The sequence below is a fragment of the Oncorhynchus clarkii genome, chromosome 1 (assembly GCF_045791955.1).
Source record: "Oncorhynchus clarkii lewisi isolate Uvic-CL-2024 chromosome 1, UVic_Ocla_1.0, whole genome shotgun sequence".
Taxonomy (NCBI): Eukaryota; Metazoa; Chordata; class Actinopteri; order Salmoniformes; family Salmonidae; genus Oncorhynchus; species Oncorhynchus clarkii.
Window position 1 is genome coordinate 88,628,099 of NC_092147.1, and position 13,305 is coordinate 88,641,403.

The 13,305-nt window shown below is 40.1% G+C and overlaps 1 protein-coding gene across 4 annotated transcripts in view; it reads left to right on the plus strand.

The window, feature by feature from the left end:
• LOC139413726 (homeobox protein Meis1) overlaps window positions 1-1,958 on the plus strand; it is a 171,696-nt gene extending 169,738 nt beyond the window's left edge. For 2 of the 4 annotated variants that reach the window (XM_071161444.1, XM_071161453.1), the window contains exon 13: window positions 973-1,958. The gene's annotated coding sequence lies outside the window, so the exon portion shown is untranslated. The remainder of the gene's footprint in view (window positions 1-972) is intronic. The other 2 variants (XM_071161432.1, XM_071161425.1) reach the window with 1 other exon arrangement.
• The last annotated feature ends 11,347 nt before the right edge of the window (window positions 1,959-13,305 follow it).

The window sequence follows — 13,305 nt, forward strand, 5'->3', positions numbered from 1 at the left end:
CAGGTTAGCCTAGCTAAACAGGATGACTACAGACAGCTCTGCAGTATATTTAGGCAGGTTAGCCTAGCTAAACAGGATGACTACAGACAGCTCTGCATTATATTTAGGCAGGTTAGCCTAGATAGATAGGATGACTACAGACAGCTCTGCAGTATATTTAGGCAGGTTAGCCTAGATAGATAGGATGACGACAGTACAGTATGGGGAGAACATAATGTTAGATGGCCTGGCTGACACTGTTACTGCCTGAGATGAGATGATGACTTTATGGAATTAAAAAATGTAATATACTCAACTGAAATATATTAATATTTGATAGTAATTTCCTATTTTTCTATTCAATTTGGCAATTGAATGTTCACCGTTTTTTACTTTGGAATTTCCATTAAAAAGCTCTACAATCATTTTAATGTCATTATTTCATAATGATTTAAATATTTACCAAAAAATGTAAACCGAAATCAAAAACTGTGATAATTTTATGGGACCCGGAACTGAACCTGAGCCTCAAAAAGCACTAATTGCTACCAATAGGACATGGGAGCATAGATGATAGTTTTCAGAGTCATTTGAACCTTTTACTGAACGTTAATTATATGAACTTCCACACCTGCTTACAAACAATGAATGTGTGTATGTACTTTCACTGTTTCCTATTTTATGTGAGACATTAAACTGATCCGCCATTTTGGATCTCTGCTCCACCATATTAGTCTCTCTTGGGCCTCCTTAATGGTACAGCAACCCAATGTCTCTGTGTGAAACTCCACACATGTTGGTTCTCTGGGCCGCCATACAGGCTCAAAAAAAAAGAAGTGCTATCCAGAACCTAAAAGGGTTATTCTGCTTTTCCCAAGAGGAGAACACTTTGAAGAACCCTTTTTGGTTCCAGGTAGAAGACCTCTTGTTAATCCAATTTCTCCGTGTGAAACTCCTCACTGATCCACCATTTTGTTTTTCCTTCCCCCCCAGGACTGCAGGGCATGCCAGGGAATTACCAGACGGGAATTACCAGTCAGACGACGGCACTGCGTCCTGCTGGGCACCCTCACATCAAAACCAGGACCCACCACTTCAAAACCAGGACTCCCTCCCGTAACCAGGAGCCTGCTCAGCTGCACATGGCCCTCCCTTTGGGCCTCCCAGGCACCACATTCCTGGACATCATCCCCCCACCCTGCTCTGTCCCACCCAGTGATGATGATGCACAGGGGAGGACATCCTCACCACCATGGGCCCAGCCACCCTGCCTATGCCCCCCTGCCAGCCTCAAGTCCCTAGATGCCCATCACCCATCCCAGCAGACCCCTACCCCCCTTCATCCTGAACCCTGGACTGCCTCGCCCAGTAGACTCTAAGGGATTCCTCTTTGAAAAAAAGCGATTGAGAGACATTGGGTGTTTTCTCTTACCCGAGACTGAAGACAACTAAAGAGGCACCTGCTATGTACTATGGACTCCTAGAAAACAAATAAAAAGAGACTTCATTCAGAGAACTGTACCTCCTCCAAGTCTCGACTGGGGATGGATTTGGACCAAGGAGAAGCCAATGTCTGTATAACACAGAGGTGCCCTTACAAATAGGATTCCAGAAGAGATGAGAATGAGGGGAAAGAAAGACAGACAGAGATTGAAAGGCAAACTATATCAACTCCTAAAGGGGAGGGAAGAGGAGAGAGGGGAGATTCTGTATACTGTTGTACAATTACGCTGGACTCTCAAGGAGAACTGGGAATTGAAGTATTGTAAATGCTATGGTATTGTTCTGCATAATATGTTGTTTCTAATCGTTTTTTGGGAAAAAAAGGATGTGAACTTCTTGTTTTTTTTTTGTTTCTTTCCACACTATGTGTGTGCTGTCTTTATGACTTCTGACCTCTGACCTCCTCCCTATTAAAATCACCATGAGTTTAAAAAGAAAAAAATATATGTGAATAAACCAATAATTCGATCAACCAATCTTCTTCCAGGCCTTTCTTTTGGATGGGTGAAAGATAGCCTGAGTGTCAGTCTATTTGTGCTATCATACCAACTCCCTGTCACCCATTGTCATGAACAAACAGATCTGGGACCAGGCTAGAGGTGAAAGAGTGGCTCACAGCTTGTGACAGACAGACAGGCAGACAGGCAGACAGGCAGACAGACAGACAGACAGACAGACAGACAGACAGACAGACAGACAGACAGACAGACAGACAGACAGACAGACAGAATGTATAAAGCATTGGACATCTCGGTATGATTGAGGAGTTCTGAGCCTGTTCCAGAATTACATTCATGTACTCAATTGTATTTATGTCACGAGGCTGGAGTCTGCATTGTCCGATGCATTCTCCCCCCCACCCCACCATGTCTGTAGTTCTGGGGTCAAGTTTCCTCTAGGATCAGCTTCCCATTCCTCAATCCTAACCTTAACCATTAGTGTGTAAAATGCTAAACTGACCCAAGATCAGTGTCTAGGGGGCACGGGGAAGTTTATTGGAGGTATTGCATACATTCACTTTGATGGGAGGGAATGTACAAACCCTGTGTGTGCGTGTGCGCATGTGTGTGTGTGTGTGTGTGTGTTTGATCAATGCATCCGTCATTCATTGTATTATGTCAAGTCAATGTTCTTGTATTTTTATTTTGTATGGTTTCATCCTGGAGAGTGTATGTAAGTAAACATTGTAAATAAATACATTTTATGCAACAACAAAAAAACATGGAAAAACCATAACAGTAAGATTCCTTTGTAGACCATTATATTCAATTGTATAAGTAACTTTTAGCCTTTTCACAGATAATGAGCATTACATGCACAACTTCCGCTTTCCTTTTCCGGTTGTAGGTTTGACTGTCATAGAATAATGCTCAAACGGACGGAAGTTAGGATGCATGGATAAGTAGGGCGGGGGGCGGGGGGTAGGAAAAATGGAGTGTACGTCATTATCCAAAACAATGTAATTGTATAATGAGATTGATGACTATTGAGAAAGTGGATGGAAGTCAACCAACTCCTATAGACTAAGAGTACTAGAGCTGAAGAGTCAACAACTGAGGTACTTTCACTCTGTATAATGGGGTCTGCGTAATGCGCAACACATGCGTGTATTACGTTGGAATTTTCTTTCATAGCGAAGGGAGAGGATAGCAGGCCGAAAGAAGAGTGGCTAGATACAAAAATACATAGAATTATTCCTCGTTTAGCATTCAAATTAATTTAGATAAAAATGTCTAAATACGAAGATTAGTTCCAACTCATGGCTTGTTGCACCCAGTCAAAAGAATATCTCTGGTAAGAATGAAACACAGTGCTATCAAGACTCTTGGGTTTCCTAGATACACAAAATGTTGAATGGATGGATACAAGACGAGTTTTATATTAATTTAATTGATAGGCTACATTTCGGGTAGAAGAGAAAGGAACATGAAGCCGTACAAGGGAGTATCTGTTGTGGGTGGAACAATATGAACATATAAATCAATATGCTATCCCTTTTCCTTCTCCCTCCCCGAACTCCCATTTTTCTGCAACTATTGTATTTGTACTGCCTTTTCCAAACGGAATGTTATTTACACCTCAGAATCCGTCTCTTAATAAAACCCAGGCGACGTTTTAATTGCGAAGCTTCTCCTTCCATAGATCGAGACTCGGAAGGCGAAGCCTCTGAGATTTGAATTCCTGAGCCCTTGGCCGTTGGGAGCTGTGGAGACAGTCAGCCCCGCACAGCGCCAGATAAATCGCATGTTTGACTGCCATCTTTAGGGGATCTGGGTAACTGTAACTCCGTCAGGGGACTTTTTTTTAAAGGAGATACGTCATATGCGCGAAAGAGGTACGAGGGGACGTCTCACCATTTACAGTATTGCCTTTTTACGCATATACGTCAACTGTGATGATTATTTAGGCCTAATGATTAATATAAATATTGCATGTAAACCCAAGAGAAAAATAGACTCAAGAAGACAATGAAAACGAATATAATATTTGACTTAATTTTGGTTATAAATAAAAGCAGGTTTCCATCAATGTTGCCTGAACGCTCCCTGTGTCGCGCAATTCTAATGTCAATGTCATACTTTGTTGTTTAAAATATAGCCTTAAAAAAAAAAAAATACAGCAAAAATACAACCATCTGTTTATCTGTGGACGGCAATGTGAGAATAAATTCCTTGTCTAATTTATTCTTAATTTCACAATGACTAGTTAAAGTACAACGCATTAATACTAAATACTTATGCACCTATTTCTCTGGGCCTATTCGTGAATTGCAATAGCCAGAGAAACACTCTCCAATAGACCAAGAAAAGAAAACATCGTGTTCTCTAGTTTGCCGACAGAAACTCACTGCAGTGCCTGACCGCGAAATGAACTGTCATGATAATGGATGTGTTCCAGAACCATGGAGGTGCTGCCCGCACAGGCCTCTCTTCCTCCCGTTGCCTACCGCAGCAAAACGGCTAAGCCACAAATAGCACCCTATTCCCTGGCCTATATAGTGGACAACTTTTGATATGGGTCCTGGTCAAAAGTATTGAACTATGTGTGGAATAGGGTGACATTTGGGATGTAACAACATACATTGGGTCGGCCACAACAACACAACGAGCATGTCAGTCCTGCCCCAGACATATTTCTGTCTGGTTAGACTCGACAAGCTACACAGGAAACGTTGTCCTGTACAGTTGTTTTACTTGTAAGCGTCGTCCACGCTGGGATACGTCACAACGCAGTCAATATGCCTAGAATAAATGCGCACTTCTGTGTTAAAAAAAAATGGTCTATTGATTATTTCGAGTTTAGCTTATTGTTTTGTGGAAGGATTTGTTTAGTAATAAATTATAGTTCTACATACATAGCAGATTATATTGTTTGTATGGTAGGTCTGCTAACTGTTTTGATAGTTTGCATCAACATCACATGACTGGGATTTATTTTAAAACAGTTTTAACTTGTTTTGAACATGAATCTTAACATTGTAAATTAATATTCTAATACAAGTACATGCAATAGTGAAATAACAGTATTATGTAATAATAATTATAGTAGTAGGCTTTTATATTGTAATAATTGTAGGTTATTATAGTGTAAAAAATGTAGGTTATTATAGTGTAATAATGGTAGGTTATTATAGTGTAATAATGGTAGCATATTATATTGTAATAATAAAGTAAAACATGTAGCCTATGTGAATTTTACACCTTAATATGAATGAGCATTCCATAATATATGAACTGTTTAAATGTATTTAACTGAGATAAAATAATATCAAACTTGACAAGGAATTTTAACCTTCCTCATCAAAAGATGAGCCTTTTTTTCGGGGGGTAGACTGGAACATTGTTCCATAACAGTAGACCTACTTCATAAAACTCACCACCAGCAGGACTGTAAAAAACATTTGAGTTGTTTCAACTAATTATTATTGCTGCTTCCGTGGACTTTTTTTTTTTTAGTTTACTCAACTTTTCGGTCAAAGTGTTGCCTGAACATAACATAGTTAGTTGGCCCTAATTTAGCTCCAACTTGAGAAATCTTCTGCAATAATTCAGTCAACTTTAAAATGATGTGTTTGCTCAACTTGTCTAATATGTTAATTCAACTAGAAATTATTATTTGGGCATTAAAAAAAAGGCTTTGGAACTAGTTGACTCCAACGCTTCTCACATTTGTATCAAGTTGACTGCATGTCCTTTGGGTGGGGGACCATTCTTGATACACATGGGAAACTGTTGATCGTGAAAAACCCAGCAGCATTGCAATTCTTGACACAAACTGGTGCGCCTGGCGCCTACTACCATACCCCATTTAAAGGCACTTCAATCTTTTGTCTTGCCCATTCACCTTCTGAATGGCACACATACACAATACATGTCTCCTCAATTGTTTCAAGGCTTAAAAATCCATCTTTAACTTGTCTCCTCCCCTTCATCTACACTGATTGAAGTGGATTTAACAAGAGACATCAATAAGGGATCATAGTTTTCATCTGGATTTACCAGGTCAGTCTGTCATTGAAACAGCTGGTGTTCCTAATGTTTTGTCTACTCAGTGTTTACAATGTGTCAGTTGAAAAGATGCCATGTGTGTGTAACTAGTTCCACAGCCTTTTGTAGTGAAACAAATCATTTCTAGCTGAATGAACGTATGAGACAAGTTGAGAAAACAGATCATTTTAAGTTGAGCTGGAGCTAAGTTTGGGCCAACTAAAAATGTTAATTTCAGGTAACACTTTGATCGAAAAGTTGAGTAAACAACAACAACAAAAAAAGCTGTGGAACCAATTACTTAATAATAATTAGATGAATCAAAGACATATTTTTTAAATGTTTATTTTTACAGTGAGTTAACACCATACCTAGATTCCACATAAAGAAAACACGTCCATGGTAGAAGATTTCCGTTCCTGCGCGCTGCTAAGCTAGAGCTCATCATTCCTTAACCAATTCCCTGGCATGTGCGCTATTCAGCTATCCATTAGATGTTCCCGAGTGTGTCATATGGATTAATGATTATATAGGAAACATAACATACTGTAACGTGATGTATTGGGCCTACATCTTACAATATTGGGTAGTGATGAAATCAATATAGACACTAGCTTAATTAATGCAAATGGGACTCCAGTCGACATTTTCCTACGTCCATCGTTCCAATTTCAAACTTGACCATTAGTCCTTACAAGTTTGTGTGGCAGCTGGTTTAGCCTAGCAACAAAGGGAAGAGAAACAGCGAGAGAGGAGATGTCTGTGGGGAGAGAAGGAAAGGAAGAGAAGAAGAGAAGGACTGTGTTCTGTTCTGTTCAGAGCCCTGCCTATAGGGCCATTTTGGATGTCATCTGTTTCCTTGGCGACTGGGCCCAGCCCTGAAAGCCCCTTGGGCCTCGCGTGGATTGTTCGAGAAAAAGGCCTGCTATTTTCTGCGCTATCATTTATCACTGTCAACACATAATGATTCCCCTCGCAGCTCCTTATTGATGTTTGTAATTGCATTATCTCATAAGGGGCATGATCAATGGAGCCGAGGCAGAGCCAGTGCGAGGTCAGTGGATGGCGGATTGCTGTTGGTCCATTTAATACAACAGGCAGTCATTATGTCTCACATAGCCTTCACTAACGCTCTCCAGCAACCATTTCGCCTGCTTGGTCTCCCAATCAAACCGCCTCCTCTGAGATTTCGCAGAAGAGCTTGTTTCATTTGTGTAACCCCTTAGCCACGGCAGATAAAAAAAATATGAACGCAAGAGAGACAGGGAAGGAAAATAATGCAATTAACTGCAGTAAAGATATTAGTTCGATTAGGGCAAAAAAAAAGTAGAAGCTAAATTAAAGTGCGGAATCATCAGGATCTTTGGAAACATGTGGTGGAGAATGGTAGACTATGACTTCCGAATTTACAATAGGCTTTAAATGTTCCTGTAAGACTGCGGTTTTGGTTGAACAGTGTCAAATGACCCCCCCATCCACACTGGTTCAATCAAATTTGTTTCCACTTCATTTTAACCCCAAAAATCAACATGATGACGTTGAATCAACGTGATAAAACCCATTGGATTTGCTAAAAGTTTTCAACAAGGGGACATTTTGTCTTTTTTTTTCACCCAACTTGTAACCTAAATCCAATGAAATTGATGAAATGTTTTGTTGATTTCACTTTGAATTCACGTTAGTTGACAACTCAGCCAAATGTAAAACAAAATTAGATGTTGAACTGACATCTGCTCCCAATGGGCTGAGACTGAAAACTTGAGGAGAAAACCCCCCCAAACAAATTACTTAAAGAGGGAAAAAAACGAACTCTACTTTCGATAAAGATCAGAAAGCTAAGTTCCTATTCCTTCAGTGGCAATAAAGGTATAGGCCTGTTTTAGCTTGAAAGCTTTTCAAAAGAAATGTTAAGGAAAAATGTGAGAAGATAACGGTTGATAGCTGCGGACATTTAGTGGGGAGAATGAAGTCATGATATCGTGTTTCACATTGCAGAGGGACCGGTGCAGCTTACACATCAAACACATGCGATAGGCCACTCTGCAAATGACTAGGCCTATAGACTAAGGAATACCGACGTAATTGCTGTGATGTGAATAACTTGAGCGCTGGCCAAACACACACACATACACACACAAATATTCACACGTTTTTTTTGTAAAAATACATATTTCGAGATTTGTAATGTCTTCAAGTTTGGGAAATGTTTGAATTTTTACAAACCTACAAGTAGTTATTTAAACCTCAAAAACCGCATATCCGAAATGATCATCAAGCAGCATCTTGGAGACATTCTAATACAACGCAAGAATCATTTTAATGTTTGGAAAAAATAAAATGGTTGATATCTTCTTCTTGAATATATGTTGTATTTAGATAATGCCTTTAGTCTATGGATTATTCATTTAAATATAACTTGTTGAGAAGCCAAAACGGAAAACAATTATGATGGATTGGGATCAGGCTAAATGTAGGATACTATTTACTTTTCATCAGTTAAATAGTTGGAACAAATACAAGAATGATTGTTTTTGTTTTCTTATCTACCATGACCCTTGTGTTGTACCACGGAGCAGCGGTGTTACTAGATTTAATTTTTTTGTAAATATTGTCCATGACCAGAGCCCACATCAATTCCCCGGCGCGCAAGGTGTCCTGTCAAAAGTTATGAATGTAGATATGCTGGAGAGGTTGGAGACGTGCGTGCGCCTGTATACTAGCGCGTGCTAGGCGCCAACGTTGTGTGCTTGTTTGTGCATTTAGAGAGTAACACCGTACAGATAAAATAAGCTGTTGGTGCATTCGAGGATTTAAAATATTATTTTTTGAAGATAATTGTTTTATGACTGTATCCATAACCATAATTGACAGTTGAAAATATGCAACTAGATCTCAGTCTCACTCAAGAATTAGATGTTCATCCATGTTTCTCAAACTCAAATTTCGAAGTTATTTACAAATGTCAATTTTCGAAGTGTTTAAGGTTCAGTTTAGGCATCTGGCTCTCGAATGGCGTAGCGGCCTGAGGCACTGCATCTCAGTGCTTGAGAAGTCACTACAGACACCCTGGTTTGATTCCAGGCTGTATCACAACCTACCGTGATTAGGAGTACCATAAGGTGACGCACCTTATGCGGGTTTGACCGGTTTAGGACGTCATTGTAAACAATATGTTTTTCTTATTAACTGACTTTCCTAGTTAAATAAAGGTTAAATAAAAAAATAAACGCTGAATGTTTAGGGTTAAGGTTAGACATTAACCCCGAATGCTAAAGATTAGGCATTAACTCCAAATGGTTAAGGTTAGACATTAACCCCGAATGCTAAAAGTTAGGCATTAACTCTGAATGGTTAAGGTTAGACATTAACTCTGAATGGTTAAGGTTAGACATTAACTCTGAATGGTTAAGGTTAGGCATTAACTCTGAATGATTAAGGTTAGGCATTAACTCTGAATGGTTAAGGTTAGACATTAACTCTGAATGGTTAAGGTTAGACATTAACTCTGAATGGTTAAGGTTAGACATTAACTCTGAATGGTTAAGGTTAGACATTAACTCTGAATGGTTAAGGTTAGACATTAACCCTGAATGCTAAAGGTTAGGCATTAACTCCAAATGGTTAAGGTTAGACATTAACCCCGAATGGTTAAGGTTAGGCATTAACTCCAAATGGTTAAGGTTAGACATTAACCCCGAATGGTTAAGGTTAGACATTAACCCCGAATGGTTAAGGTTAGACATTAACCCCGAATGGTTAAGGTTAGACATTAACCCCGAATGGTTAAGGTTAGGCATTAACTCCAAATGGTTAAGGTTAGACATTAACCCCGAATGGTTAAGGTTAGACATTAACCCCGAATGGTTAAGGTTAGACATTAACTCTGAATGGTTAAGGTTAGGTATTGACTCTGAATGGTTAAGGTTAGACATTAACTCTGAATGGTTAAGGTTAGACATTAACTCTGAATGGTTAAGGTTATGAATATGTTAAAACAAACAATGTTCAGTCACTGGATTGGAAGTTGCAACCATTGGAATGAGAGGCAACCCAAAACCTGCTTGAAGGTAACAGCGCCCACTGTTTCCCCTAGCGGCCGGGTTTCAAGTCATCTCCCGACTTCGTCAGACATGGATGGACATCGAAAACTGACTTGTGTCATTGGAGACCTGTCTGGAAATATAATATTATGCACACAATGAGCTGGCTATTTAAAATACTTTGATATCATCTTGACTCCCTATTTATTCACATCCCAGTTTAGGCCTCAAACGTGCTTCAGGTAGTAATGTTTGTCTCCTCCACAATCCAAATAAATGGTAAGGAGAGGTATCTGAGTGTCATCAGATCAATGGCAGTCTGTGATGTAGCTGTTCAGCTCATAGAGTGAGAGAGATTAGTCTTCTACTGCTGGAGAACTGTAGGACCTCTATAACTGGGGTACAACACCTCTATAACTGGGGTACAACACCTCTATAACTGGGGTACAACACCTCTATAACTGGGGTAGAACACCTCTATAACTGGGGTAGAACACCTCTACAACTGGGGTACAACACCTCTATAACTGGGGTACAACACCTCTATAACTGGGGTAGAACACCTCTATAACTGGGGTAGAACACCTCTATAACTGGGGAACAACACCTCTATAACTGGGGTACAACACCTCTATAGCTGGGGTACAACACCTCTATAACTGGGGTACAACACCTCTATAGCTGGGGTACAACACCTCTATAACTGGGGTACAACACCTCTATAACTGGGGTACAACACCTGCCTGAATCTCTGTCTGTCTGTCTGTCTGTCTGTCTGTCTGTCTGTCTGTCTGTCTGTCTGTCTGTCTGTCTGTCTGTCTGTCTGTCTGTCTATCTGTCTGTCTGTCTGTCTGTCTGTCTGTCTGTCTGTCTGTCTGTCTCTCTCTCTCTCTCTCTCTCTCTCTCTGTCTCTGTCTCTATTTCTCTCTCTTTCTCTCTCTCTCTCAGGGTCACCTTGGCAGCGGATATCACACCAGGCAGCAAGGGCACGAGAGAGAGAGAAGCTCCTCGGATATCAGGCGAGGGAAGCGCGCGCCAGGTCGGCTCCTCCGTTCACCTGGTGAGACCGGATCCAATAATAGACGAAGACCGTGTTTGCCTTTAACGAGAGGCCCCGTCGACCCCCACCTGCTCCCGGGGATAATACCGACCGACAGACAGACAGGCCCCCGTCCATGAATGCCAAAACGCACTCAGCATCATCTTCTAGCTCTTCTTTCTTTTCTTCCGGGTTATGAAGTATTACGTTTCTCTTTAGTACAATACGCACTTATGTTCACTCTCCACTTTGATCCTCGCGCGCCTGGACAAAGCATCTGACAGTGAACTATGACGCAACTATAGTGAGACCGAAATGGCACCTTATTCCCTATATAGTGCGCTACTTTGGACCAGAGTGTGCTATGCAGCTCTGGTCATAAGTAATGGATTATGTAGGGAATAGGGTGCAATGTGGAACGCAGAAAGGGAAACCAAGCCTGCCGTAGAGAGTACAGTGTGGTCTACAGTGCCGCTCGCACACACACACACACACACACACACACACACACACACACACTGGCTTTCAGACTCCCTGCCAAGGTATGAGATTGCAAAGAGATTAGGAGCGGTAGAAGTCTCACGTTAAGACTCAGTAAAATTATAGAGAGACCATTGTTTGTAGCGGGGTGGATGGGAGACCGGGTTAGGCTATGGATAAAAAAAACTGTCCACATCAGTCTAACTAAACCAGTCATCTTCAAGGTCGTACTATAAAGACTTTGAGCATCTTATTTTTGACCCAAAGAGCTTGCCATGAAGCTATTATAATGGATTCAAAGGTTTTGCAGTACACGTTAATGGGGATTTTATTATATTACATCATAGGCCATATTATTATGTTCATGATTATTATTAGACAATTATTATTATGATGATGATTATCATTGTAGGCTTTTCGCATTAATATTAACATAAGCATTATTAAACATGTTCTAATCACATCTTTCACCAAGTATTATTCTGTATTAAAATAAAATATTATTATTAGTAGTAGTAGTAGTAGTAGTAGTATTGTTAAAAATATGAAAAGTTACTAATATTGTTGTTATCGTATTGTCAGACCGTTAATTCCGTATATATAATAGCAAAGCATAAGCTCTCACTCAGATTGAGGGGAATTCGAGACCTTCAAAGTTGTTTGTGTGATTTTTTGTCGGTCTCACCCAGCTGGAAAACATATACTCTCTGTCAAGGCTTTAAACGCAGTGATTTACTGACGCCTTCCTTCACTACTTATTAGCTAATGGATAACTGCGCCGGTACAGTTATGCCTTTCATTAAACTGTATCCCTCCGCAGGCTTGAAAGTTACAGCAGCTCAACTTTGTTTCACCTTTTTACTGAATGTTGTAGCAGGTTGTACAGACTACATCCTAGGAGCAGAACTGTCCCGCGTAAGTAATCAGCGCAGGACGCAAATGGAGACAGAACAGAGATGAATTCCAGCCATGGTACAATAGTGGTAAAACTCAGGCCTGATAACACGTCTTCTAGTCGTTTATTTATTAATTAACTTGCCCAAAATATGTATAATTCCTGACTTTTACATCTGCAGTTTTGTCATTGGATGTAAAATAGTGTTGTTAGGGGGAACGTCTTGTTTAATTGAATACAGTAATCTGAGCACCATGATTCATTGAGAATTAGTCCTACACTCATGTGGCTATTTTCAAGCTGTATGGGAATCCAAAGTGTGTAATATCGTTGTGTATTGCTTAACATACCATTACATAACGTGGTCATTACAACTGTCGGTCCATGCTTAAATGTGCCACCAAAGGCGCCACTTGACGTATAATGGGCTAGATTAGCGTAAAATAGCGAGTTAGAGAGGTCAATATGTGTCTTCCCATCTTCATCAGGGGTTAATACGGATTCACATGCTTCACACATTCTTCTAATGCCTCGGCTTCAGTGCGCGTGGACAGATTGATCTAATATCTAAGCAAGCACGTCCATTGCTGCATATTTGTCAAGTCTCCAAAAAGAGAATATATTGTCTGGCCTAAAGATACGTATCTATGTCTTCGAGTCTTGACATTTAAACCTAAAAATACTTTTTTTAAATCAATGTCTCAAACGAAAATGGAGTAACTGTTTGTTAATGTGTTGTGTTTAAAAACAATAATTGTTGCTTCTCTGCAATAATGGATAAAACCACTACTAACACTCACGCACGCATCTCACCCTGTACAGCAGCATAATTCATCAGTCGCACGTCAGTGATGGGTTAAGAAAATGTCAGCGAGAAGCGCT